Genomic DNA, 27,901 nt, shown 5'->3' on the forward strand with positions numbered 1-27,901 from the left:
TATAAATTATTAGATTTATTCACTCTACTCATCTCAAATTTCCTTAATTCCACCATCAAGTGGAATTATATATAAATATATAAAAGTATTTATATATCCAAATGTAATGTTGGAATATAAAAATGGACAGCTATATACAACTTACAAATATGTACATATTTGACATTTTCAGGCTTTTTTTCCCCTTCTATGTGCTTTGAGTGTTAGTGCTTACTGACCTTTCAACTTGGAAAATATTGTACAGTTGTCTACTACGCATTTCTCAGTGATATGGAGAGAGAGAAAATGCCCAGGAAGGGCCTCCAGTCCTGCCCATCAGGAAGTCAGCTATCTGTGACCAGAGAGCTAGCACATTCTTTCTCTGAACAGGTGTTAACCCAGCCCAGCTAGTTAAGAGCCTACAGGGTCTCTACTTCTGGGAGTTAAAGAGGCAGCCTGTGTGGGGTCCCTTCTCCTTCCCCACAAACTCATTTGTTACTGGGGATACACGCCCTTCAGGAATCTTTCAATGCTCTTCAAACAGTGGGCAGGAACAATGCACCTGACCTTGTTCAAAGACAGGGGTTGCACTGCCCCAGGCAGAGAGTGCAGAAATACAGAAAATTACATCTTTCTCCAGACTTTTTTACTTTGTCGCATGGATTGTCACATGGAAAGGCTCCTGTGTCTGTCACCAAAACACTTATTATTTCTTCCTTTTTTCTCTTCACTTCAGTAAATTAACTAACGCACACCATCGGTTGTTAATGATTCAGCAATAAGAATCTGTGCTTTGATAAGAGCCAGCCAGTGGGAAGAATGCAAAACTTTATATCCTTTATACTTTAGATCCCGTTTTACCTCTGAGAAGAATGTCCTTTGCGCCCCCTCACTGAATCAGCCGTGAACTTTGTGCGAAGCATGTTTGATCCTGCAGAAAGGCTCTTTGGTGAGTGGCATTTGCTCAAAGGGAACAAATGCCTGCAGGATATTCTCACCAGGCGGAGGGGGCTGGTGACAACGTGTGACGTCTGCAGAAGAAATATAGTCAAGCACTTTAGCCACCAGTGCTTCCCAAAAGACACAGGACTCATCACAAAACGGCAGCTGCCCCCCCACCCCCCAATGGCACTAATTGTAAAACGGAGAGAGATGTGAAGTCTGCGTAAGGCCACCCCTCCCCGCGCGGACTCGTGCACACCTGAAATTCCTGGTCCAGAGCGGCAAAGCCCGTCACTGAAGAAACCCATGATAGGACGTGTGTGTCCACGTATTTGTGTGAGAGAATGAAGGATCCTTAACAAAAAAGGTAATTTTCTAAGTAATTGAAATGTTATCTTTATACTCTAGGTTTCCTTTCAAGTTTCATCTTAGGCTTATAAATACAAACTAGAAAGTTACTACACTCCTAAATCCCCATAAAATGGACTTACAAGCTGATTGGCAGATTTGAAAGATTTGTATGAGTTGGGGGTGGACCACTAGGAAATGCTTTAATATTTGTTTTTCAAGTACCTGCTCAAAGTGAAATATATTCATGTGTGTGAGAGTAGTCACAGAGAAGAGTACTACTGAATGAGTTTGCCAAAAGATTTAGATTCTAAAAATGGAAAACTTGAAAGGCCGGGGTCCAGGGCAGCTGGACTTGGAAGGGGCTTGGGAGAATTCAGCGACCCAGTCTCTGACGACGGGGAAGTAAGGTCTTTGTGATTAGTTACAAGGAGGCCATACGGGATTAGGATGAGCCCGAATTCAATGATGGGTGTCCTGTCTAAGAAGAGAAAGCAGAGGAGACAGAAGACAGACAAGGGGGAAGCCGTGGTACGGTGGAGGCAGGTTGGACTGACACATTGACGAGCCAAGGAATGGCGAGGGTTGCTGGCCGCCACCGGAGCCGGGAGACAGACATGGAGCAAATCTCCTTCAGAGTGCTCCAGAGGGTGCCTCGCCTTTGGGTTTCTACCCTCTGTGAAAAAACAGGTTTCTGTTGTTTTAAGCCAATCAGTTTGGGGTGCTTTTTTTTCTATGGAAGCCTGAGAAAGCCAATATGAAGTAATGTGTCTACTAGGCTTCTGATATGTGAATGGGGAAAGGGTTGAGATCTGAGCTTCAGAGTAGAGATATTTTTCACTGAACCCCTTGTTTTCAGCATGCCAGTTCTTGCTTTTGCTGACCTTTAAGTATTTCAGAGAGGTAAGGTGATGAGTACATGGCAGGAGGGGTGTTTATCACATTATTTTAAGTTTTTATATGAATGAATTTTTTTATAACAAAACTAAGATTAATCGATGTCCTTAGAGAAATGAGAAATACTATATTTGTGTGACAAAAACAGGCTACCATAAAACCAGAAGAGAGGACTAAAAAGAGCTCTCAGAAATGTAAAATAGATTAGCAGAAATTTTAAAATATGATAAAAGGATCGGAAGATAAAGTTGAAGACATTTCTCTGAAGTGAGAACAAAGAGAGACTGAAAATAGAAGAAAGGACATATGAAAATTAGGGGATAGGTTTCCGAGGTCCAAAATCTAGTGGGCATACCATAAAGAAACAACATAAAAAACAGTATGGGAAAATGTCAATTCAATCACATTTCCCCAAACTGAAAAACACGAGTTCCGAGATTGAAGGCTTACTACTACCACCAGGAGACATAGTATGGTGAATGAAAAAAAAAATAATGACAAGGCATCAGTGTTGTGGTTTTAAAACATGTTCTCAGAATCTTTGACACTTCTCTCACCAAACGATGGAATCTAGCGATAAGACTTGAAGCAGTAAATTTTGGCAAAAGGGATGCTGCAATGACTCCTGAAGCTAAGTCCCAAAAGGCAACATGTCACAAAGAGCTTCCACCTGGCTGTCTCTTGGGACACTCACCTTGATAGCCAGCCACCCTGCTGTGAGGAAGCCAAGCAGCCACTCAGGTGCAAGTGTTAAGGCCCAGCTGAGGTCGCAGAGGGCAGCCACTGAGTGGACGTGTGAGTGAGCAGACCTTCAGATGATTCCAGGTGCCAGCTCTCCTTCCAGCTGCCCCTGCTGATGCCAAGAGGAACGGACACAAGCTGTCACTGCTTTGCCCTGCTCTGTTTTCAATACATTTTTGCATATATTGTGAGGAAAACAGTGAGGAGAATAGGGGGCCCCATGAAAGGGTTTTCATCTGTTCAGAAAAATAGAATGAACAATCTCATAGACAAACCTGGAATATCAACGCCTGCTACTTTCCTCCACTGGCCTCTGTACCTAGTCTTGGGGCCCTGTGCAGTGATTTATTTGTGGAGATTTTAAGGTAGCATGGTTAAGTTGACATTTTCCTGGAATTTATGTTTAGTTTCTGGGTTTTCCTAGGCCTTATCGTGGTTCTTTTCATCCATTTGCCACTTTAATATTCTTTAAATATCTCCTTGGAACATGAATTCTTCTCTTACTTTTCTTTAAGTTGCTTCATTTCAAGGACATTAAGGTTTTCATTTGGGTTTGTAAAAATAATTTGTTTAATCCTTTGGGTGACTTACGTAAATTAATGTAGTAAGCACTGTTTCAGTTTGTTTTTCTGCATATTCCAATAAACTTACAATTTTTAAAACATGTCAACCTCAAGTTTCCTGGCTTCTACCTGCCCCTCAGATTCATGTAAAACCTGGTCTAAACTCTGATTCTAAGGATGTCCTATTGCTGAGAAAAGGTAATGACACCTCGGTGAGTTGTACTACCACTTGGGTGAAACCAGCCGCTACTCTCTCTGGTAGGAAGACTGGACTGCATCAAACACTCATTTCCCCACTACGCACAGGACTGCTGCACGCCTCCTTCCACTAGGAAATATCACAAAAATTACCTAAAACTCGGAAGAAGGGGAAAGGTTGGCAGCACATCCTTTCAGGGCCACATATTGGTAAAGCCGCACAAAGATTATCTGAGGAAATGTTCTTAGTTGCACTTAGAGTTTATTATTGATTAAAGGTCCACGTTAACTTATGGATTTTTGTCTGGTAGAAACATGCATAATTCTGTCCAGTGAAAAAGATAACTCTTAGCCCTGGACAGGTAGCTCGGTGGGTTAGAGTCTCAGAGTTGTGGGTTTGATCCCTGGCCAGGGCCCATACAAGAATCAACCAATCAATGCATAAATAAGTGAAACAACAAATCAACGTTCTTTTTTTCTCTTTCTCTCTCAGATTAATAATTAAAAATTTTTAAAAGATAACCCGCAATTTATAGTTTATGGTTTATGAACCAGTTTTGTATCCAGCTATCTTATCGTACTATTTCTTTATTAAATTGTGCATATAAACACATACACTCCCACTTCCATCTCACAAATGCTCTCTGGGTTACTTTTACTATCTTATTTGTTTCTTATTAACTAATACGTTGAATAAGATATTTGACACATTCATTTTTTGTTTGTATATCAAGTCATTTTTTAACCTTTTGGGAATTATACTTTAGCAGGTATCTTCAATGCCTGAACCACAGAAAGCCTCAATGAGCTACCTTCAGAAGGTCAAGACCTTCAAGTTTGCTGGGTACAGCAAGGATTTTATGACCTGAACCCCCTCCTCACAAAGGGCTTTAGGGAAAGAGCAGTATTAAAGGGAAAGATAAAGAAAACATCCTTAGGGCCACTGCCATTTAGAAGACCAAGTTTTATAATGCTTCCACATGTAGGACCAGGGACTGATTACATGAAATTTCCAGCTTCCCATACAAATTCACCTGTGAGCTACCTGATCCTTTAGTAGGGAATTTTATACACAACTATGAAAGCCCTATGATTTTTTAAAAAAGATTTTATTTATTTTTAGAGAGAGGGGAAGAGAGGGAGAAAAAACATCAACCAGTTGCCAACCCACAACCCAGGGATGGGCCTGACCAGGAATCTAACCAGTAACCTTTTGGTTTGCACGTCAGTGCTCAGTCCACTGAGCCCCAAGAGCCAGGGAAAAGCCCTGTGGACGTTTTCTGGGAGTTACTGGTTATGTGGTGGCCTATCCATATGCTCTCCCCTCAACAAACACTCACATTGTGGAGGCTCTGAGACGAGGCTAGAGGGACAACCCACAACCACCCTATATTGACAGCTAGAGATGCATCTGGCTGTCATTAAACAATGTAGAAACCCACAAACTAGACCTTTGAACTAAGTTTCCTGGTTTATCAAAGTTCACAAGGATGGGACAACCTGTCATACCTGGGATCCTTAGAGATTTGGAAGTGGCACAAGGGGAGCTGACATCACAGAGAGGCCAGTCTTTTACCATCTATCTATCTCATAGACCCCACTCCTCACCCTCTCCCACTTACAAAAGCCTCACGCATAACCGTTCCTGTGCACACTTCCCGGAAAAGACGGTCTAGCCCCTCAGTTCCACAGACCGTTCCTCAGAGAAGCAACAGCACCCAGCAGGTCCCCACAAAAATCTGGCAGGTAACATTTTCTTCATTTCATCAAACCTTATGAAGCTCCATGGAGTTTAGTTAGAAGGTTTATTTCAAAGACAGAAAAATGCATTTGAATAGAAGAGTGAGAAGCAAGATGGGGAAGGAGTGAGCTTAGCCAGTGAAACCGAGAAGAGGATTGCTGGGATATAGGAATCAGAGGACATTGGAGGGAGAAGGCACCCTGCCAGTTAGGAGTGCTGGGCATTTGACGAGCATTTTCCAGTCCCTGGGGCCACCTGTGTAGATTTGAGAGGCACACCAAACACCAAAGCCTGAGGTGTGGCCCAGCCTTCCACACATAAAGTCTAGGGAGCTCTTACTGTTATTCCTCCCGGGAACAGAAACATCAATAGTATTTTTCCACTGGGGAATCTTTTTTTTTTTTCATGTTTTTTAATTTTTATTTATTTATTTATTTTTAAAATTTTTATTGTTATTCAATTACAGTTGTATGCCTTTTCTCCCCATCCCTCCACCTCCACCCTCCCCCTTGGTTTTGTCCATGTGTCCTTTATAGTAGTTCCTGTAATCCCCTCTTCCCACTGTCCCTGCCCCCCCACCCCGCCCTGGCTATTGTTAGATTGTTCTTAACTTCAATGTCTCTGGTTATATTTTGTTTGCTTTTTTCTTCTCTTGATTATGTTTCCACTGGGGAATCTTTATGTGAAGATTTTATGTAGTTTTCCCCCCTCTACTTCCTCCTTTTTAAATTTTAAAATAAATGTTAGTATAGGGGTTATAAGTAAATGGATCTTGCTCATACATTTCCTTTATATTTCTTAATATCAAAAGGAAATGATGTTAGCTACAGGACAGAGTTCATTCTTTTAAACTGATTGGACACAGAGAAAGGTGACAAAAGCTATTACTTTGACGATGACACACTTCACATCTATTTACCTTGTTTGGCCTTTGCAGGGAGAGGGTCCATAGCTGCTCTCTCTTTAGGACGATTTAGCTTGCTTTCCAAAAGTACCACTAGGTGGGTCAGAAATGTGGTCTGTAGGTTGGAAATGTGGGTTATAATATTAGCCACCGTTAACAACACTTGCACGCTAATTACTAAATGAGCATGTTCTTAATTTGCTTTCACTCTTAGCTTTCAGAGCCACCAGCTTCACTTTGCCATCATGATTGTTGCTTTTGGAGCAACAATTCCCAATGACACACACACGCGCGCACACACAGTAGGGCCCCTCTCTCCAGAGCTATGGCGAGATAGTCTAGCAGCAACTCTCAGCCCAGTGTTCAGAGAATACTGGTATAAACTGTTCTGGCACACAGGTCCTGGGAATAACATATAAATGTCTATTTAGGTGCTTTGTTTTCAAAGCACTTCTCACATCTATTATCTCATTTAATTCTTAAAACCACCCTTTGGTGTAGGCACTTTTTTTAGCACTATTTTATAGAAGAAAAAATTAAAGTTCAGAGAAGTTAAATTACTTCCTCAAATTCAAGGTGGGAGAGTTGGAGGCTTGAACTAAGACTTCCTTCCTTACTTTTATTTATTATTTGTGTATAATTCTGTACATTATGTATTATTGTTTATTCTTATTTTATTCCTCTTTTGCTCTTATTTATTTTAATGTTCAGATTGTCCCACATTTGGCCAGTGGCAGCCCCTTTAAGCTGCTCCTGTGTCCTTTGACATGTCCCTCTTATTCTTTCAGCCTTTCTGTACTTTCTGTCACAACACAATGTTCCAGGCTCATCTTGTCCTTTCCATCAAGCTCCAGCCCAGAAATCAGCCAGTTTTCTAAGGAACTCTGGGCACTTTTGTGCAGGATGGAATTTAGAAACCAAGATCCAGTGCTAGTGGTGCTCACTGTACTTGGATGCGATTGCTTCCAGACCCCTCAGTGAACAGAACTAAAGGGAAGTCTCTAACATTGGTATGCATACCTTTATCTGTATCTATATCTATAAAAATAAACATATAACCATATACATGTATTTTATGTGCATAAATTTAAAAGCGACTTCATATTGATACTGCGAATGCTAATTAATCACCTCAGACTCCATTCTGCTCTTCCTTCTTTCTGTGTTTTTCACTCCCATCCCCGATGGTGGGGAACCTGGCAAACAGTCAACATGTTGTGGCCAACGTTTCCTGTCCCTCCAGGATCACTGCCCTTAGTTGTCTGCTGTTCACTATGTCAAAAATCATTACTTCATACACTTGTTGTCCATGTTTTGGTTGCTTTCAGTGGGAGGGTAAGTTCAGTCCCTTTGTTCCATCTTAGCCAGAAGCAGAGATCTACTAATACTTTTGATGAAATTTTTAATGCCTTCTTATGAATACCTTCTGCATGGGCATATAATATCATAATGTGAGTTTGGTGTTTAATTCCTCAAGCATACCTTCTAATACCTCCTGGATTCCCCCGTTAACACTCTCATATTGCATCCTTACTTGTTAAATCAATGACTCTGTCTCCCACGACACTGAAAGCTTAACGAGACATGGCATCAGCTACGTTTTTGTTTTGCACATCATTGTCTTTCAAGCCTCTGGTTTTGCCTTTTGTTCAATAGGTATTTAGTAAATGAATGAATTTGCTCTGTCGGCAAAATTCATTGCTATTCTTTTAAGACAGAATTTCAGGGAACTTTCACACTCCCGCACTTGAGTATCCTATGTACCTTTACTGTGTTAATCTTACAACACCTCTACATTTGCCCGGTCTATGAGACATGGACAATGTTGGCAAAGGGGCACTTTTGGGTTAGAATTGCAACACTGTGACTCTTGCCTTTCCCTGAAGAGGAAGGACTGGCTGCTGGGATCCTGGCAGCGAGGCTCCAGGAGCCTGTGACAGTCAAGGATCTCCCAAGATGGGACAGCCAGATCCCGCACAGGGGGCACTGAACAGAGATGTTTTGCAGAACTGTGCAACCGTTTTGGAGAATCCTGTTTTCTCGTGGAAAGTGATTTCTCATTGGGAAAAAAGGGAAGACAGATAGATAGTTAGGACAACATCCAGCATGTAGTACTAGGTATGGACTATTCACAGCTGACTCTTCAAAAGGCCACCAGAAAAACCTGTATATCAAACAAAGCTAAACTCATTAGCTCTACAGCAATATAGACAACACCTTCTGGACAGAATCTTAGTAGACAAAGTTGGAAAATTAGGGAATGGCATGAGATACTGAACATACAAATGGACAGTGGCCAGACCACATATAACAATAGAAACCTGACCCATACCTCTGCAGCAACCGGCCCAGGAAGCCAAACCACAACTTCTGCAGCAATTGGCCCAAGCTGGCCAGGACTAGTCAATGACTGACAGCTCCTCTAATTTTACCCCATCCCCTGCAACTCTGGGTCAGATAGAGAAAGCCAAAGATGCTCCTCAAACCTGTCACATACAATGGATGTCTTGCTTCTAGTTAACCCACATCCAGCTTCTCCATGACAACTTCCAATTAGAGCATACCTGAAGCCTTCCTCTTTAAATTTTTATTTGTTTAACCATAAAGCTTTATTATTCTCCTGCCCGTGTTTAGTCTCTGCCAAAGGCAACTGACAGTGGCCAACTCCCTTGCTATAGCAAGCTTTGAATAAATATCCTCTGTTCCCATCTGGGTTCCCTTCATTTATTTCCACAGGTATTTCTGAGGTTTTTAGAGCCACGGCTTAGATTTCAAGGCAAGTCTTGAAAAGCAGGGACTGGTTGGAATGGGCAGAGTTTATGACATAATACCCTTGGAAGGCATAGCGAGGCGAGAGACTCGAAGTTCTCACTTGATGAGAGCTTAGCCTTGAAATGCAAGCAGTTTCATAGGCTCACAGTCTTATTTTCCAGGAGCAGGTATTCCCTAGTGCACAAAGCTAGGCTAGTTTTCTTTGGTCTCGGTAATATTTAACATAAGAAGGGAAAAGTACGCCTGGTACCAGAATTGGTAAACATGAGGACAGGGAATTACGTTGGTGTCAATTCTCGGGATTGATTAGGAAAAAAACGTTCATTTTAAAGTCCATTCTTGCTTTTTTTATTCTTTACCCAATCTAGACAACACCGTCAGTCACTTCCTTGTTAGCATAAAACCTTCCTTAGCCACTGTCTTGTTGTGCCAGTCTACAGAATGCTAAACCTGGATTAATCCTGCAATTTGTGATGAAATTGTTTTTTATCTTTTTTTCCCCCCAAAACTATCTGTTGGTTGGTAGCTATGAGGGTAAGTGAACTTAGAAGGGTGCTGAGGCCAAGTGAGGGCTCTGAAGAAACAAGTACATGATCATTCACAATGTCTGCTCTTGGCACAAATGGAGCAGTGAAAGTTTAACTTCTATACTTAGGTCGTAAACACTTATGTATCTATTGATCTTCGGATCTGCATATCCAGCTACCCACTGGGTAACCTCATCTGGACGTCCTACAACCACCTCAATCCGTCCATGTCTACACTTGAAACTACAATTGCTCTCTCTCACTAAAGTTTGCTAATCAGCCCATCAGACTGGCCTCATGGTTCTTGTCCCCAGTGTTCTAGGCAGTATTACTATGGTTCAGATTAGCACTCGATTCAAGATAAACCCTCTTTGCAATCTGGTCAAGGAATTTTGTTCTGATCGTGGAATTATAGGCATCAGCAATGGGGATGAGGGAAGAAGTTGATGAGATGAAATCCGACCTCCAAAAACCTTACCTATTTCACCTTTCTTGGCTGAGTACAGAAGTGAGGTCAGAGGCAAAACTTTAACTGGTACTTGATTATATCAGGTACGGTAATAAAAGGTAATGAAACACTTAAAACTTTTGGATTCATTCTTTACAATATCCTATTTAGCCTACTATATATCTGCCCACCTCCCTTGATTTCCTTTCTTTCACTTCCAATTTTTCATTATCTGATGGTTGTTAGGAGGGAGCTCTACTTTTTTGAACAATTACAGTGTCAATTCCATGTAGGATGATATCTGAGTTTATGCAAAAATACTCCCTGATAGAAACAATGTATAAAGCTGATTGATGTCTTAACACAAATGGGAGGGTTCTCTGCTGGCAGCCAGGATTACTGTTTGTTTTTCTTTGTATTATTTAGGTATATTTTATTGATTATGCTATTACAGTTATCCCAATTTGACCCCTTTACTCCCCTCCACCCAGCACCCCCTTTCTGTCCAGCAATCCCCACCTTAGTTCATGTCCATGGGTCCTGCATATAAGTTCTTTGGCTTCTCCATTTCCTATAATATTCCTAACCTCCTTCTGTCTATTTTGTACCACCAATTATGCTTTTTATTCCTGTACCTTTTCTGCCATTCTCCCCTTCTTCCCTCCCCACTGATAACCCTCCATTTGATCTTCATTTCTGTGATTCTGTTCCTGTTCTGGTTGTTTGCTTAGTTGTTTTGTTGTTGTTGTTGTTTTTGTTGTTTGTATTTAGATAAAGTTGTTAAAGTTCATAGTTTTGATTTTCTTCTTTTCTTAATTAAGTCCCTTTAACATTTCATGTAATAATGGCTGGGTGATAATGAAATCCTTTAGCTCTACCTTGTCTGGGAAGCACTTAATCTGCCCTTCCACTCTAAATGATAGCTTTGCTGGATAGAGTAATCTTGGATATAGGTCCTTGCTTTTCATCACTTTGAATACTTCTTGTCAATCCCGTCTTGCCTGCAAAGTTTCTTTTAAGAAATCAGCTGATAGTCTTATGGGAACTCCTTTGTAGGTAACTCTCTGCTTTTCTCTTGTTGCTTTTAAGATTCTTTATCTTTTACCTTTGGTGTTTTAATTATAAGGTGTCTTGGTGTGGTCCTCTTTGGATCCAAATTGTTTGGGACTCTCTGTACTTCCTGGACTTGTATGTCTGTTTCCTTTGCCAATTTTGGGAAGTTTTCTTTCATTATTTTTTCAAATAAGTTTTCAATTTCTTGCTCTTCCTCTTCTCCTTCTGGCATCCCTATGATTTGGATGTTGGCACATTTGGAAATGTCCCAGAATCTTCTTATACTCTCCTCATTTTTTTTTGAATTCTTGTTTTATCTTTCTGTTCTGGTTGAATGTTTGGTTCTTCCTTATGGTCCAAATCATTGATTTGAATCCTGGCTTTCTTCTCTTCACTAGGTTCCCTGCAGATTTATCTTTACCTCACTTAGTGTAACCTTCATTTCTCCCTTTATGTTGTTGCCATACTCAGTAAGTTCTCCGAGCATCCTGATCACCAGCGTTTTGAACTCTGCCTCTGATAGTTTGACTATATCTGTTTCATTTAGTTCTTTTTCTGAGGTTTTGTTCTGTTCCTTCATTTTGGCCATATTTCTTTGTCTCCTCAATTTGGCAGCGTCCCTGTGTTTGTTTCTGTATATTAGGTAGAGCTGCTTTGACTCTGTAAAATGCACCTATAAATTGTGTGGGGTGGAGTCTTAGGTAATTGCCAGGGTGGGGCAACCTGCTTCTCTGCTCTGTGGCTCTGTGTGCGGGGAGGGCTTGGAGAGGTGGTTGTGCTGCTGCCTGGCCTCTGGGGATTTGCCCAGCACTCGCACTGTTTCCTGTTTCCAGTCACTTCACTGACTCCCCATATGCCACTGGTGCCCTTCCAGTTGTTGTCCTTGTGTTGAATCCCAGAGTGGGTGGGTTTGCATATGTTTTAAGACCATGTGGGCCCTTTAAACAAAGTTTCCTGAAAACCCAGCAATTTCTTCAGCCTCTACAACCCCTACTGGTTTTTATGCCCAGAAGTTATGGGGATTTATCGTCCAGGAGCTGGATCCCTGGCTGAGTGGTCTGGCCTGGGGCTGGGATCACTTGCTCCCAAGGTATTTCTCCTGATATTTATCACCACATGTGAATGTGGGACCGCTCATGCCTGCTCCGCTGCCATGCTCTGTGTCTCCTCACCTCTGCACCCCTCCTACCCGTCTGGATGAATGTGGCTTCTTTATATCCTTGGTTGTCAGACTTCCATAAAGTTTGATTTTCTGACATTTCTGAGTGCTTTTTGTTTCAAGGTTCAGCTGAAATTCCTTTTTGTGGTTATTCGAGGAGGTGAAGCATGTCTACCTATGCCTCCATCTTGACTGGAAGTCAGGATTACTGTTTGCTAGTAGAAAAACTGGTGGAGAAAAAATTGAGTTCCTATAATAAATTCCATCACAGCAGCTTAGCTATAAATGATTTTTTAAAAGTCACTTGACTGTGCAAAGTGGTTAGAGCAGAAATATTTTAATGATATTTCAAGAGCTTAATGTCAACCATCAGTGTCCAATAAATGAAAATTACTTTTAGTGATACATCTGGAAATATGATGGTTTTTTGAGCCAAAATCTCTTAAGCTTTGCATAAAATCTGCATTTTTATTTTTTACCATGTGCCTGTTATATAAAGTTCTGATATTTGTGATAGAAGAAAAGAAGATGAATTAGATACTACTTGAGATATTGAAAAATGAGTAAAATGTTAAGACATTAAATTTACTGTTTTCTCATCAAGAGAAAGAAAGAAAGTGAATAATTTATTTAAGGGAAACAATATTACTTAAAGAAAAGGCAATATTTTAATAAAGAAAAAGGAGAAAGAGAATATATTTTAAAGTAGGAGCAGCATCACTGGAATGAAAAATGTAATGTGCCAGAGCAGCTACTTTGAAGGGGAAAATATTCATCTGAATGGAAAATTTTGTTATATTTCTATAAAATCCCAACTTTATCTTCATTTTTATCTGTTTATTCATTTAACTATTATTTATTGAGTACCCACTCTGTGAACTGTATTGTGAGAGGCATTGATGATATGTCAGTGAGTAAAATAGTCACAGTTTCTTCTTTCATGAAGACTACATTTAATAGAATTTCCATTAATTGATTAATTCATGCACTCATTATATTAGGTAAAATGAGGTTTAGTTCTGTGTGACAGGAAACTTGAAATAACAAGAGTTTAAATAATTGCCTCATGTAAATATAGATCATCCAAGACCTCAAACTGTGGTCCATCATCATGGAAAACCTCAAGTTCTTTTATCTCGCTACTCTGACTTTTTTTTTTATTAGAGAGGGGAAAGGAGAGAGAAAGAGAAGGAGAGAAACATCAATGTGTGGTTGCCTGTCATGTGCCTTCTACTAGGAACCTGGCCCACAACCCAGGTATGTGCCCTGACTGGGAATCAAACCAGCAGCCCTTTGGTTCACAGGCCAGCACTCAACCACCAAGCCACAGCAGCCAGGGCTGCTACTCTAATGTTTTTAACTAGTGGATACATTTAGCTTTTGATCCTGTTTCCTTTCATTTAGCATAACTCATTGAAATATGTAATGTTTGTATCAACAGTTTGTTCCTTTTATCTTTGAGTAACATTCCATGCTATGGATATAATCAGTTTATTTATTTACTCTCCAGTAGAGGGATTTTGGGGTTGTTTCAAGATTTTAGCTATAAAATAGCTATAAGTATTTAACAGGTTTTTGAGTAAACATAGGCCTTTGATTTTACTTGCGTAGATTTCTGGGAGTGGGAACATTGGGTCATGTGGTTAAGTGCATATTGAACTTTATGGAAACTATGAAGTTATATTTAGAGTGGCTGATCCATTTTGCATTCCCAAGAGCAATGTGTGAGAGTTCTGGTTGCTCTGCGTTCTCCTCAGCATTGGGTATTCTATTGGTGTATAGTAGTATCGTTGTGGTTTAATCAGCATTTCATTAATTACTAATGATAATGAGCTTTTCCTCCCATCTTTATGTCTCCTTTGGTAAAATGTTCAAATCTCTTGCTCATTGAAAAATTTTGGTTGTTTTCTTATTGTTGAGTTTTGAGAGTTTTATGCATATACTGGCTATGCTACCAGTCCTGTGTCAGATGTATGATTTGCAAATATTTTCTCCCAGTCTATATTTGTCTTCTCAGTCAGTCAACAGTGTTGTTGGCAGAGCAAACATTTTTAGTTTTGATAAAGTCCATTTCACGTATTCTTTTATGGACTGTGCTTTGTGTCTTAAAATTGGTTTTTATATATTAAAAATAAAATTTATTTAAAAAAGAATAAATGTGGCCCTGGCTGAGTAGCTCAGTAGGTTGGAGCGTGGTTTCAGTGAGCCAAGGTTGCAGGCTCCACCTCTGGTCAGGGCACATGCAGAAACCAACCAATGAATGCACGGATAAGCGGAAAAACCAATCGCTGTTTCACTCTTTCTCTCCCTTCCTCTCTAAATCAATAAATAAAAATTTAAAAAAATAACTAAACAATAAATTCCTCCTAGCAACAATAGCATATCCACAAATAGTACATTACCTATATTTCCTAAATGTGACATCAAACAAGAAATTAAATATTTACATCAGAAGAGTCAAATTAGTGTTATGATAAGGATCTAATGATATTAATTTTTAGAACATAGCACTACAGTGTTTTAGATTTTGTACAACAGTGACATGTCGATTCATGAAACAAAATGCTTTATGAGCATTTCATATACCCACTCATTTACTCACCTATTTATTTTTAAAATTTTACTGAGTGTGCTGGCAGGTGTGGCTCAGTTGGTTGGAATGTTGTCCTGTGCACCAAAAGGTTGTGGGTTCGATTCCCGGTGAGGGGATGTACCTAAGTTGTGGGTTCAGTCCTGGTTGGGAGACAACCAATCGATGTTTCTGTCTCATGTAAATGTTTCTCTCTCTCAAATCAATAAAAATACCTTCAAATGAAGATTTTAAAAAATGTTATTGAGCATTTACTTGATGAAATAAAATAGAGCTAGGCACTATGTTCTAGATGGGGACACACAGATAAATATGATGGGATCAGAACTTTGGACAAGTAAATCAACACATTATAACCTAATATGGTAAGAACTACGGTTGGCATATGTTCAAAGTAAACCATGCTACTTGTCACATAGGTAGTGATTTCATCACACTTATCTCAGCTCACAATGATTTATTTGTGTGACTTGATTTAATGTTCGTTTCTTCCATGGTGTGCTCCAGGAGTATATATGTTTTAATAATTGTGGCTGGTACATAACAGGAGTTGGATTAATAGTTGTTGAATAAATAAAGTGCTTGCTTTTGGAGTATGGAGGGAGGGCAGGAGTTGCTAATTCTGGCCCTGTCAGTTTTGAAGACTTCACTAAAAAGGTGCTATTTTAAGTGAGTCTTAAGCAGAGGTAGGAAATGATGGTGGGGGTAGGGCTGGTGAGGAAGAGAAGGGTGGCATCCCAGGACTCTCCAGTCTTAGCAGTGGACGTGTGAAGTCACACAATATGTGTGCAAAGGACAAAAGTTTGCAGTGGGGCAGGGTCCTCCTGTGCAGGGAAGTGTGAAGGCAGGAGATGAGGCCAACATTGAAGGCTGAGGTCAGGCTGGGAGGACCAGGCCTTGCCCCCCAGGTACCAGGTTTGAACTTCATAGCAATGAACTTAGAGGGGGGTGGACTGAAAGACTTTTAGCTTTTAAGTGACATAATCACCTTTGTCATCCTTCAGCAGACACGGCAGCATTGTGGCTGACTAGATAGAACAGTTAAGGCTGTGGCGGCAACCTGGGCAGAAATGATGAGGCTGTGGCAGTGACAGAATGGACTTTGAGGACAGAGAGATCTGGAAGCTATACTAACAGACCGAACTGGAGGGCTTGGTGAGCGATAAGATGCGAAGAGTAAAGTAGAAGGAGGATTTAATATTTTAGCTCTTCTGATGGATGCCTGGAGAGTATTGTGTTTGGGGAAAACATATTTAAATTTTTTCTCCTGAATAATAAGTGTTGCATACTCTTTAGAAAATATGGTAAAATATAAAGAAGAAAGAAACATTCATCTATTATCCCACCACAGAGATAACCCCTGCCTGCTGACATTTTGAATGCATATTTTTTCTATCGTTTTTTAAAAATACGTTTTTAAAAAGAGATCCTAAGGATTCTGTCTCCATCAGGAACTGAGTCCCCTGAACTGCAGTAATATACGGAACTTCATTTTGAACCCAAATAAGTTTTTACTAAACTATGAGCTGAGCTAATTAAAAAAAATGAAAATCAAGTGAAATACGAATATGGACAGGAACTTTAGAAGGAATTTCTTCCCTGGAAACTAAGTAAGTGGCAGCGATGGCACCCAGGACATGCCCTGGTCAGCACCAGATTGCCACTCACCGAGCTGCCGGCAGTTCCAGGTTCGGTTTGATTAACTCGTGTTCAATTCATTTAGCCCCGGAGAGAGACTGCGCTGCAGTGACCACCTCCTGTGTCCAAAGGTCCTAAACATAAACTAAGTAAGAGAAAAACTTTCTGAAATCCAGAAGCTCTTACCCAAAAAAAATACATTATCCGAGGCCCTTCCAGACAGTGGGAATGGACAGTGGGAGTTTAAAAAATAAAAAAATATTTTTTATGAGTAGATTATGGGGAAGAGCAGAGGGAGGAGTTTCAGAGGAGGCCTGCTGCAAGAGAAGCTCAGAGAATAGAAAGGTGGAGATGGAGGGGCCTTCAAGATGGATAAATGTAGCCACTGGGGCGGGCTGTCCTGGGGAAGGCAGCCCTGCAGGCCCAGGTACCTGGCGGAGGTGGGGCGGTCCCTAGCTGCCAGCTCCAGGCTCTCAGGTAGACCCACGCAATCCTTCCTCCAGACCTTCCAGGGGACCCTCCCTATCACCCTCTCCCACGTCAGCCCTCCGTGGCGCTCAGAGGGGAGGAGGTTAGGGCCGCCCTCCGCTTCCACTCTGAGGCTCCGGATTGAAAAGTCCAGGAGACTCAAACACGATTTACAACGAGAAAAAAAAAAAAAAATCAATACTTCATGAGAGGCTGAGAGGAGGAGACAAGCTTTTATTTGGAGAAAGGATGTGTCAGAAGGTGGGAGAATTATGTCTACCAAAACCCACAACCGGATTCCCACTTCCTAGGACCTGCCTCGCAGACTCTCTTCCCCCTCGTGGTTTGCTCTGTAGTCCAAGTCCTACTGCTAACATTAAGTGCTCCAGGTCTGACCTGGTTGCGGAGCTCGATTAGCTTTTCAGCTCCGATTCTTAAGTACAAGGCGTTTCGTGCAGCCCGGGACTGGCGAGGAGTACTATTTGGCCGGGGCCGTTTCCCACTGCCAGCCTTTCCGTCACTCAGCGGCTCTGCAGGGTGAGACGGGAGGCTCAAGGGGTCGCTCGCTGGAAGGCATCGCCGCAACCAGAGCGAACGTGGTGCGTTTTGAACGCTCCCTGGGAACTGGCTTCACGGGCAGGTCTCAAATTCTCCCGGTACCGCCCGTCAGGCTCTGCTCCCTCACCACGCCAGCCGGAGCGCGGACCCGGGTGCCCCATGGGTGCCTGGCTCTCCGCTCCTGCGGGCGGGAGTTTGCAGACTCGGCACCCGGCGGACACTCGGGGAGTTGGGTCGTGCGCGCCGACCCAATGAGCGAGCCCCGCCAAGGGCTCGGCTCCCCCCCACGTGCACTGATTGGCCCCGCGGCCTGCGAGGCCGGGCTGGCCGGCCGCGGCCGCCGGCAGCGGCTAGTGCCCGGCGTGAGTGGGAGTGGCGCGCGCGCCCCTCGCCGCCCCCCGACCCTCCCCGCTGCGTCTCCTCTCCCGCCTTCCTCCTCCCTCCCCGCACTCTCCGGCTCCGGCCGCGCGCTGGCGGGGCTCCGCATTGCACACTCTGGGGGCGCCGCAGTGTTCGTGGGATGGGGCAGCGGGCTGCCACTGGCTGCCGGAATCCGCACGCAGCCCGGGTGAGTAGAGTGGGGCTTCCCAGGAGAGCACAAAAGGACGCGGGGTTGGTGTCAGCGGTCCGAACTACGCGGAGCCGGGGCCAAGGGGGAAGTGGAATTAGTCCCAGGAGCCACCCAGTGCTAAGACAGCCTCCTGCCCCACCCCCCGCGCCCCCACCCCGGGGCCAGCGGAGCTGGGGTCTCGGTCTCAGCGTCCGCTCCGGTGTTCTGCCCCGGAGTGGGCAGCCAGCACTGCGCGGGGCCTGCGCAGGTACAGGGGGGCGTCTGTGTGTGCCAGCGTGGAGTGCTGGCGCGCAGGGGGTGGGTTGGAAATGTCAGGACCTGCCAAGTTCAACGCTGGAGGAATCTTTCCCAAGAGTAATTAAGCACCTTTCCAGGGCCAAGCGTGCGTCCACCAGGAACTCCAGCCGGAGGGAGTTCCCGGGCAGCGGAGTGGCAGCGCCCCACATGTTGCTGCCTGGCGGGCGGGGATGGGGGCGGCGGCAGCGGCGGCCTGGGTGCGCCCACCCAGAGCCTCTGCCCGAGGTGCAGTGAGCTGGGGCGCCTCCAGTCATTTCGAGGACTCACCAGGCCCTCGGACCACCCACCCGGGCGACTCGGCGAGGGGCCGTCCACCCACCCAGCCAGGGCTTCGCCTGGGCTTGACTTGGCGACTTGCTTTTCTTTTCGGTAACAGCAGTTCGGTTGATGTACATTTGGTTGAACAGTCAGTTTGAGCCTGAAGCTCTCTGTCGGTGGTTCTGACTCACTCTGACCACCACCACGGTCTCACCAGCTCTGCTCCCTCCCTCCTCCCCCGCCCCCAGTATCGACCCTGCTCCGCTCGGCGCGATTCAAAACTTGATGTTTGAACACGATTATATCCGGTCTGGTCCTTGGCATCTTAAATGTCACGATCATTTTTCATTTTCTCTGGGACCAGAAGGACCTGTTATAATTTTGTGACTGGGGAGGGTGGGGGTTGAGGGGGGAGCAGATTTTTGGTAGCCATTTATTAGTAGAATGGCATTGACCTCCCCGAGCATAGGACCAAAAAAAAAAAAACAAAAAACCCAACCCAAAATGTTAAGATTCTCCCTCTGGTAACCTACCCAAGGTGTGACCTCCAAAATTCAATTTTCTTTGTGGGAGGCTAGGGAGTTCAGATTCTCCAGGGGGAAGCTTATTTCTTGCTAAATTGACTTACAGTGGCATGCACTCGGTCTGGCCCTGCTCTGGCCGGCCATTGCAGGTGCCGTGATATTGTTAGAGCAATTCCCTTAAAGCCATTACATTTTCTTTCGAGTGAGAGGACTCAGGGTGGCTGCTTAAAATTTTGGATCTGCACCTTATTTCTCTAGAAGACATTAATGGCCACTGTCTATGTGCTCACGTGTGTCAAGTTTGCAAAAGATATTTGTGCAATCGTCCATGAAATGGCTTAATGCACATTTATGTTAAACCCATTTAAATGTAAAACATCTATCTGTTTTCAATTATAGTTTCCACCTTGACCAAAGGCCGCAGACTGAAAACAGGACTTAAAAGAAGCTTCCTTGTTTAAACAGAGGTTTTACAGAACTCTAGTCCACAGGGCACCCCGTAAGCTTCCTGAGCTGGTAGGCACACAAAGGCTGTTAAATTTGTGAACTGGCTCCTTGGGTTAAAAAAATATCAGAAATGGTTCCAGGTAAAAAAAAAAAAAAAAAAAAGTAGCTATGATTCATGGGTCTATATTTTGAAGCTGTTGGCTGTCTTTGTAAGATGTTTATATCACAGAATGCATAAATGGGCTGATTACAAGAAAATAATGCCAAGTAAAACACCATTACTATATATTGTATTATGCTGTACAATTTACCTGGCACATTAAGATCTGCTATTAAAGTGTCTGTGAGGAAGTCATGTTTTTATCACACTCATTTTACATTTGGAGCAACTGAGGTTCTCAGAGATTAAGTGACTTTTCCAAGGCAAATAGCAGTTTCAATTAAGTTCCCCCATGCCCCCCCCAATTTCTTCCCTTTCTTGCTCTTTGCTCCCTCCCTCTCTTCCTTTATGCTGGGCTACACGTTTTGTGTCTTTCTACGTCTAATTTCTGCACCTCTTTTTAGTATTCAGCCCATGGCTTCAGTACCCCTCTGTGCCATTCCCTGCCAAATATCACTTAGCTCCCACTAGGGTGTGGGCTAATAAAGAATTAAGGAGAAAGCTAATAATGGTTTAAAATAACTACACTTTTCAAAGGGATATATTATTTTTATTAATGAGTTGTTAAATATACAAGAAATCAAAACCCTAAAGAATGATGTACTAATGGTAATGTTTCAGGTAATCAGGTGACTAGAGGTAGCAGAGATGTTTGAGAGACATGTAAGTCCCCCATTTTATAAGCAGATTACTCATAAACTCTTGGCAATTATAATGAAGCCCCAATAAATGATTATTTTACTAGTGCCATTCTTATTTTTAAAAGAATTGACAAAACAGATTACTTAAGTAAATCCAGAACTGCTCTGGGAAAAAAATAAAAAAGAAACACCCACTTATCAAAAGTCCCGCAATCTTTATTATCTAGTGTACAAATGCAGCAGAAGAAATTGATTCAAGAGAATCATGTGTTTACTTGCATAGTTACCAAGGAGCTTACAGATATCTGCCTATCTGATTACAGTCGTTCCCCCCTTACCTGCAATGTACATGTTCCAAGACCCCCAGTGGATGCCTAAAACCATGGGTAGTACAGAACCCTATATATACTATGTTTCTTCCCATGTGTTCACATCTATGATAAAGTTTATCTCATAAATTAGGCATAGTAAAAGATTAACAACAATAATTAATAATGAAATAGAACAATCATAACAATCGACTATAGTAAAAGTTATTTGAATGGCTTTGGAACCATTATTACTTAAAATAAGGGTCACTGGAATGCAAATACTGCGATGTTGAGGTAGTTGACTGATTTGATAATCGAGAGAACTGCTGTGTGACTTAGAATAGGCAGGGAGTGTACCCAGTGTGGATACACTGGGTAAAGGGTGATTCATGTCCTGGGTGGGACAGAGCAGGACTGACAGAGATTTCGTCATGCCACTGAGAATGGTGTGCAGTTTGAAGCGTATGATTGTTTCTTTATGGAACTTTCCATTTAATATTTTCACACTGTGGTTGACCACGGGTAACTGAAACTGAGAAAAGTAAAACCGTGGATGGGAGGAAGGGTACTGTATTTATTTAAAACATCATCTGTACATTTTGTCTTGGAAAATCATTGCTCACAATATTTAACATTGCATACTATTTATTAAGATGAACAAAGTTAAGTTTTTTGCATTCATATAGGTAGGTAGTGAGTTTACTAGTAATAGATCCTGGGTAAGTATGTGGGCTTTGGGTTCAAGTCCTGGCTTCACATTTACTTCACTTCAGAAAGTGATTGAACCTCTCATTGCTTCATTTTCCTTATGTGTAAGTCATGAATAATAATGGCACCTAACTCAAGCAGATTTTCAATCTATCCATGCAGCAGTGCACAGTGATCACCTACTACATGCCAGCATTGCCCTAGGTGCTAGGGACACAGAGACGACTCTTTGCCAATGACGTTTACAGTCTAGTGCCTGAGAGTTAGTGACACGATGCATGTACAGTGCTTAGCACGGAACATGGTACTAGTAAATGCCCCATGGTTGTGGACTCTTGGTATCATACGTTCATTCAGGAAATGTTCACCGAGTGCCTTGCAGATGCAATGCAGATTGGAGCATGTACCGAATGATGCATATTTTCATCCCATTCCAATTCCAGTTCCAGTTCCGTTTCATTCCATCCCATTCTGTATTCTAATGGGAGAGGGGACTCCAAAGAAAGACACGAAGTACATAAATGGTTCTCTAAAAGAGAATTCAAATGCAGACATTTAAGGGAAAAAAATGGAAAGAGATACTCAAATCAAACTACCTGTAAACAAGTGCGGAGTATATGAATTTCCTTATGGGAACTCATAAGAAAAATAAAGGTCTGGTATTCCGACTTTTTGAAAACCTATAGAAGAAAGTTAAGGAAAGAGAAAGAATGCTTACTTAGATACATGTAATGAAAAATGAGTATTTGAAGGGTCAGGTTATTAAATTGAGCCGTGAAGGGTGACAGATCCCAGGTACACTAAAAATAAGATAGCCGAAAACGAATTTGAAAATATCCTTGCAATGGAGTTCCAAGACAATAATGAAAGACTCTTAAACACTGTGAAATGAGAATTGTAGAAGCACTTGGCTTACATCGTACCAAACATATACTCAGAAATTAAAAAAGGAATAGACAGTGTATATGAATTCTGTGCTTCCGATTTTGCTGAGTAATAGTTCCACAGCTAGATTTCTCAAGCAATAAACACATTGGAGGAAATGGCAAGTGCTCCAGATATTCCAGATCTAATCAGCAGACTAGATGCAGATAAATCACCAGGACTAGCTGGCCATCGCTCAAGTGTGTTGAAGAAAATTAGTGTGTAAGTGACAGCTCTCTGGGGCATTGGCTGCCATCCTTGGGGGCTCCTGTTGGGGAAGGGTTTGAGGGTGGATCCTGGAGCCCGAAACCTCACCCACGTCCCTGTGGACAATTGGAGATCAGTAGTCAAAGCAAACGTAGATTATAGCAAATGTAACTTATTTTGAACAGAAGGGGAATAAAGTATTACAGTTAAAGGAGAAATATATTTGCCACTACAGGAAATGTGACATTTTAAACTTTCAAAATGCCTGACCAGGTTTCAAATCTCAATTCTTTCCCTATTCATGACTTTTTTGCCTGACAGAGAAAGAATCAATAAAGAGGGGAGATAAATAGATACTTCTCTGAGTGGACAAATAGGCTTTTCCAGGAAGTAGTTTGGGGATGCTTTGATTTAATTATATAAATGTTTACAGATGACGTGCAGTTCTTATGCATAAGTGAAAACCAAGCTGATAAAGTTGAACCCTAGGAATAACTTAAAAGACAATCTAAATGGGAAGAAAAATAATAGAAGATTAAAGTTAAAATGGAAGATTGAAGATAAGTATACTTGGAAAAAGCGATGTCAAGCACATTTACAGGAGATGGTTTTAAATTTTATTTCTATCAGCAGTCAGCATAACTGGATAATATCAAAAAGTGTGCCTGCAAGTTTAAGTCAATAGTAAGAAAATAGTAGGGTGTAATTCTGTACTAGTGTGCTACATTTAAAGAACAAGTAGTCGGGTAAGTTTATGTAAATCTGTATGTGTCTGTTCTTCTACATAGAAATGTCAACATATTAGCAGTGACTATATCTAGGTATTATGAGATTACAAATGTTCTTATTGTCTTACTACAGTATTTCTCAAATTTTTCACAACAAACATATATTGCTCTTACAAGAAAAAGTGCTATGAAAATAAGATAAATAGTTTTATAACCTCAGATTTCATGTAGTCTAACTCAAAGGAAAGCTCATTTGGTTATCATTTCTATGTCTTCTAAAATCTGTAGTTGCAAATTTTGCTTGTTTCCCCCCCTAACTTCCCTATATATACAAGGCAGCGTGTTTAAATACTTTTTATTGTATTGGTTTTAGGAAGAAGTGTGCTTTCTTTAGATAGTAAGAACTGGGAAATTGAAAGGTGTTTCATTTATTCTGTAACTATCAGGATATGAAGAACCAAGTTAATGGAAGGATTGCTGAGTTCTTTCTAGCATATAAGCCACATGAGGGCAGAGACCAATTCTGTTTCTTGTTTTTCTGACTCTATAATGCTTTCCGTGGTGCCTGGCACATAGCAGTCTCTCAATACATTTTTCTTGAATTGAATGTAAGGGCTGAAAGCTCCCATAGACTTTTAGGGATTTGAAATAAGAAGAGATCCTAGGGCCCAGTTTTATTTTCTGGAGGCCTGTGACTGATTCAAGTCTTAATCTGTGATCTGTAAGTCATGCTGACATTCCTTGTACCAGTGACTGGTAGGTCACAACAATGGATTGTTGGTCATCTAGGATCTTCTGGCTTATTCTCGAGTTTTGCTCTAGGTCCTGCCACTTGCTTCCATCTCTTATTTTATGTTCTTGTGATTTTGGACAGGAGTTTTGTTTTCTTGGCTCTGGATTTTCCTTTTCTCTCAGGTCTGGGCTTGGGTTCACCACCTTCCCTCCCTACTTTGGACTCCAGCAATCCCTGTGAACTCTGGCCCTCCCTGGTAAGCTAGAATCTTTGCAAGATAGAAGTAGGTACCACAGATTACTAAATATTAACGGTGGAATATGAACACCAGATCACTGGAAGAAACCTGGGAGTCACTGTGTATTGTTCTCCAACATCAGCTTAATAAGGTGCTGTGGTCAAAATATGCAGTAACATACCTGGCTTTGTCAGAAAGAATCTTAACAGAAGAACAGATGGTTTTATCTTGTTATTATATAAAATCGGGTATATGTGTTACTGCATGCAACCTTTGTTGTCATTTTTAAATTAAGACAGACATGAAGGATCCAGGCAAGAGTACTCAGATGATTAAGTCAACGCCTAGGATTGTAAATGAGGACTTGGCAGGAGGTGGCGATTATCTGATGAAAGAATATAAAGAAAAGAACTTTGGCTTGGAAAATGAAAGGCTCATGGGTTAGGGTTCTTATCTATACATTATGAAGATTTACTGCAATCTTCTTAGATTCAACTAGCGTGACTCCAAGACTCCCATTGGTCACCCATGACACCAGTGTAACCAGAGGCTACAGTGTGGGAGCCACTGCTTGCCATTGGCCATTTCCTTGTGGGGGTCCTTAGCAGTTCATGTGGCACAGCTCAGGTGTAAGGAAACAAGATCCGCATGGGACAGGTATGGGAACCTTCACGGCTTAGAAGCTTCCTGCCTCCAGGAGCTGATAGCTATTTTTTGTAGCATAGCTCCATAGACAAAAGCTTCCAAAGTCCCGTGTAGTCCCCACTTCTAGAATAGTGGCCCTCAGATGCCCCAGAGATGCACCAAGTATGATGTGCTCATCAGGAGATTTTAGTTTTCTCTCAGTCTACCAATTAGGGATCATTGTCGTAACTGGTGACTAGTTACCATACTAGCAGTGCAGTGGACATGTTTACCTTTATCAGGTTGCTACAAAAGAAGAGCTAGACAGATACAGAAGTCAAATTCTTATGCTCACAGTTACAAATAGAGTGGATTTGGATTATTTTTTATGAATATAAAAAACTAGGACACATCTGTTGATATTTGAAAGCAAGGGATTTTACGCAGAATGCAATAAGCTCAAAGACTGTATGATACTTTCTCCTGTCCTGCATTCTACCTACGCTCACTTGTGCCGAGAGGGGACGAGGCTACAATTAAAAATAGGTTCAACAAGTGTCTTGGTGTATGCGTGAATGACTACCAGGTGACTGGTTGTCAGGTGTAATGAGAGTGTTGGGTGTGAAAACTTCATCTGTTGATAGACCTTTTAGAAGCCATAGATGTAAGAATTCATAAATCCAGGATTATTCCACTCTCTCTGCCATTTTTTGAAATTTTGGTTGTTACTTGAATTACCCAAACAAATATCTTTAGGCATTCTAAATGACTAAATAACAGTATAGCCCTGGCTTGGTTGCTCAGTAGGTTGGTGCATCGTCTGATGCCCCAAAACTTTGTGGATTTGATTCCTGGTCAGGGCACATACACAGGTTATGGCTTTGATCCCTGGTCAAAGTGCATACTGGAGGCAACCGATTGATATTTCTCTCTCATATCGTGTTTGTCTCTCTCTCTCCCCATTCCTCTCTAAAATCAACAAACATGTTCTCAGGTGAGGGTTAAAAATTTAAATAACAATACAGTTAATGTGTTTGAGTGGTAGGACTTTGGGTGAACATTTGACACATATACTTCTCAATATTTTAATGCCCTAAAAATCAGAAATCAAGTATGGATTATTCTTATCTCATTTTGTTTTTCTTTTTTCCAGTACCAAATAGTAAATTGCATAAATAGTAATGCATAAATTAGCCAATATATGCATTATTTAAGTTTCCATCAAGACATCTGGAAACACTAGTTCCTGTCGGCCATTAAAGCAATTTAGATAATATGTACCCTCACTTGCACTTATAATAGTAGTATTTACTACTCTCCACTTTTTATACGAATGACTTTTCATCTACAGGAGTCTTCCTGCTCATGAGGGATTTTGTTAATTTTTCATTGGCAGAGAGGAGGTATAGAGTAAAGGTGAGAGGCCTGGCGTCTCTTGTGTTGTCATTCTGGTCCTACCAGTTGCCAACTGTGTGACCTTGGGCAAGTTATTTAATTTCCTCCAGTTTAACTGGTTACCATTAACTAGCTGGGTGACCTTTAACAAATTAGTCACCCACTGTCTGGGCTTCATTTGCTTGAACTATAAAATCAAGGGGCTGCCCTAATTGAACTTTAAATTCCCAGATGAGTTGGAACCAACATATATTTTTTGACATTTAAAACTTTTCATTAATGATGACCTAATAAAATAGTTTTGAGCAACTAAAATTGTGGTATAATATTGGTATTTAGACCAAACTAAGTTAAACAGTTTTTGGCTTCGAAGACCCTGAAGTCTATAATAAGTAATTTAAAAGATCTAGTACTTCTCTGTTGAATTTGTTCTCTTCTTGCTATGCTGTTCTTTGACTTAATTCTCCATGCAGAATATATTTAATTTCTTAGAAGTTTTCCATCTTGAAGATACAAAAATTTACTTTTAAGTGTTATAAAAATATTATCACTTAAAAATACTGACTTTAATAGAAGTAATATTCTGTATTTATGTAGTGTCTTTTGTACAAGATCAAAGGAATAGTTATTAGGAGTACATGATTTTTCTCTCTTTTTAAAATATTTTATTTCTTTACTTTCATAAAAAGGGGAAGGGAAGGAGAAGGAAAGGGTGAGAAACATTGATTTGTCAGAGAAACATTGATTGGTTGGGTCTTGCACGCCCCAAACTGGGACCTGGCCCGCAACCAAGGCATGTGCCCTGACCAGGAATCGAACCAGCGAAATTTCAGTTTGCAGGACGATGCACAATCCACCGAGCCACACCAGTCAGGGCAGTTTTTCTTTTATGTGTAACTTCAGAGAAGAATTTTCTTTTATGGACTTTTAAAAATTCACATTCTCAATCACCCAACCAAATGAATTCACAGAAACTTTTGTAAGGATTCTGAGTTGTTTTTGGTCAAGCATATCCTTGGCCAAGAGCATCCTTCCATCTATTATTTCTCAATTGACAATCCTTTTTATTCTTCAAGAGCTAGTTCAAATGCGATTTCTCCAAAGACACCCTTTCACCCGACTCTGCCATTGGTGCAAATTTTAATCTTTTACTTATACCTGTATTTTGTACTGACATAATGTCTTTTACATTCTAGCTTATTATTTATATGTCTCACTTCTCTCGAATGTTAGCATGAGCATCTTGTCTTGCACGGAGTGAGCCCTTCTTAAATCTATTGAACAGAATTATAACTTTCGTAGAGAAAAGCTGTAAAGATTGGGAAGAAGGGGGGCAACTCGCACAAGCCCAGTTTAAATGGAAGGAATAGGTTTTGTATTTTATGACAACTGCCACCTAATTTGAGTCTCTGGATGTCCACTAAGAACAAACAAATACCACAAGCTGGGACAATTTTCCTCCGACACACTTCCTTGCTGTTGTTTCCTAGGAATAGAATATCTTCTAGGTAAGTCATTACTTACCATGACCTAGGACTTGGAAAGTTAGGAATGCTGCCCTGGCTGGTGTGGCTCAGTTGGTTAGAGAGTCTAACCGTAAACAGAAAGG

The 27,901-nt window shown here is 41.4% G+C and overlaps 1 protein-coding gene across 2 annotated transcripts in view; it reads left to right on the plus strand.

Annotated features, from left to right (window-relative positions):
- The first annotated feature begins 17,720 nt into the window (after nucleotides 1-17,720).
- LYPD6 (LY6/PLAUR domain containing 6) overlaps nucleotides 17,721-27,901 on the plus strand; it is a 116,661-nt gene continuing 106,480 nt past the window's right edge. The window contains exon 1 of one of the 2 annotated variants that reach the window (XM_053918652.2): nucleotides 17,721-18,094. The gene's annotated coding sequence lies outside the window, so the exon portion shown is untranslated. The remainder of the gene's footprint in view (nucleotides 18,095-27,901) is intronic. The other variant, XM_024569729.4, reaches the window with a different exon arrangement.

This window comes from Desmodus rotundus, chromosome 2, assembly GCF_022682495.2.
Source record: "Desmodus rotundus isolate HL8 chromosome 2, HLdesRot8A.1, whole genome shotgun sequence".
Taxonomy (NCBI): domain Eukaryota; kingdom Metazoa; phylum Chordata; class Mammalia; order Chiroptera; family Phyllostomidae; genus Desmodus; species Desmodus rotundus.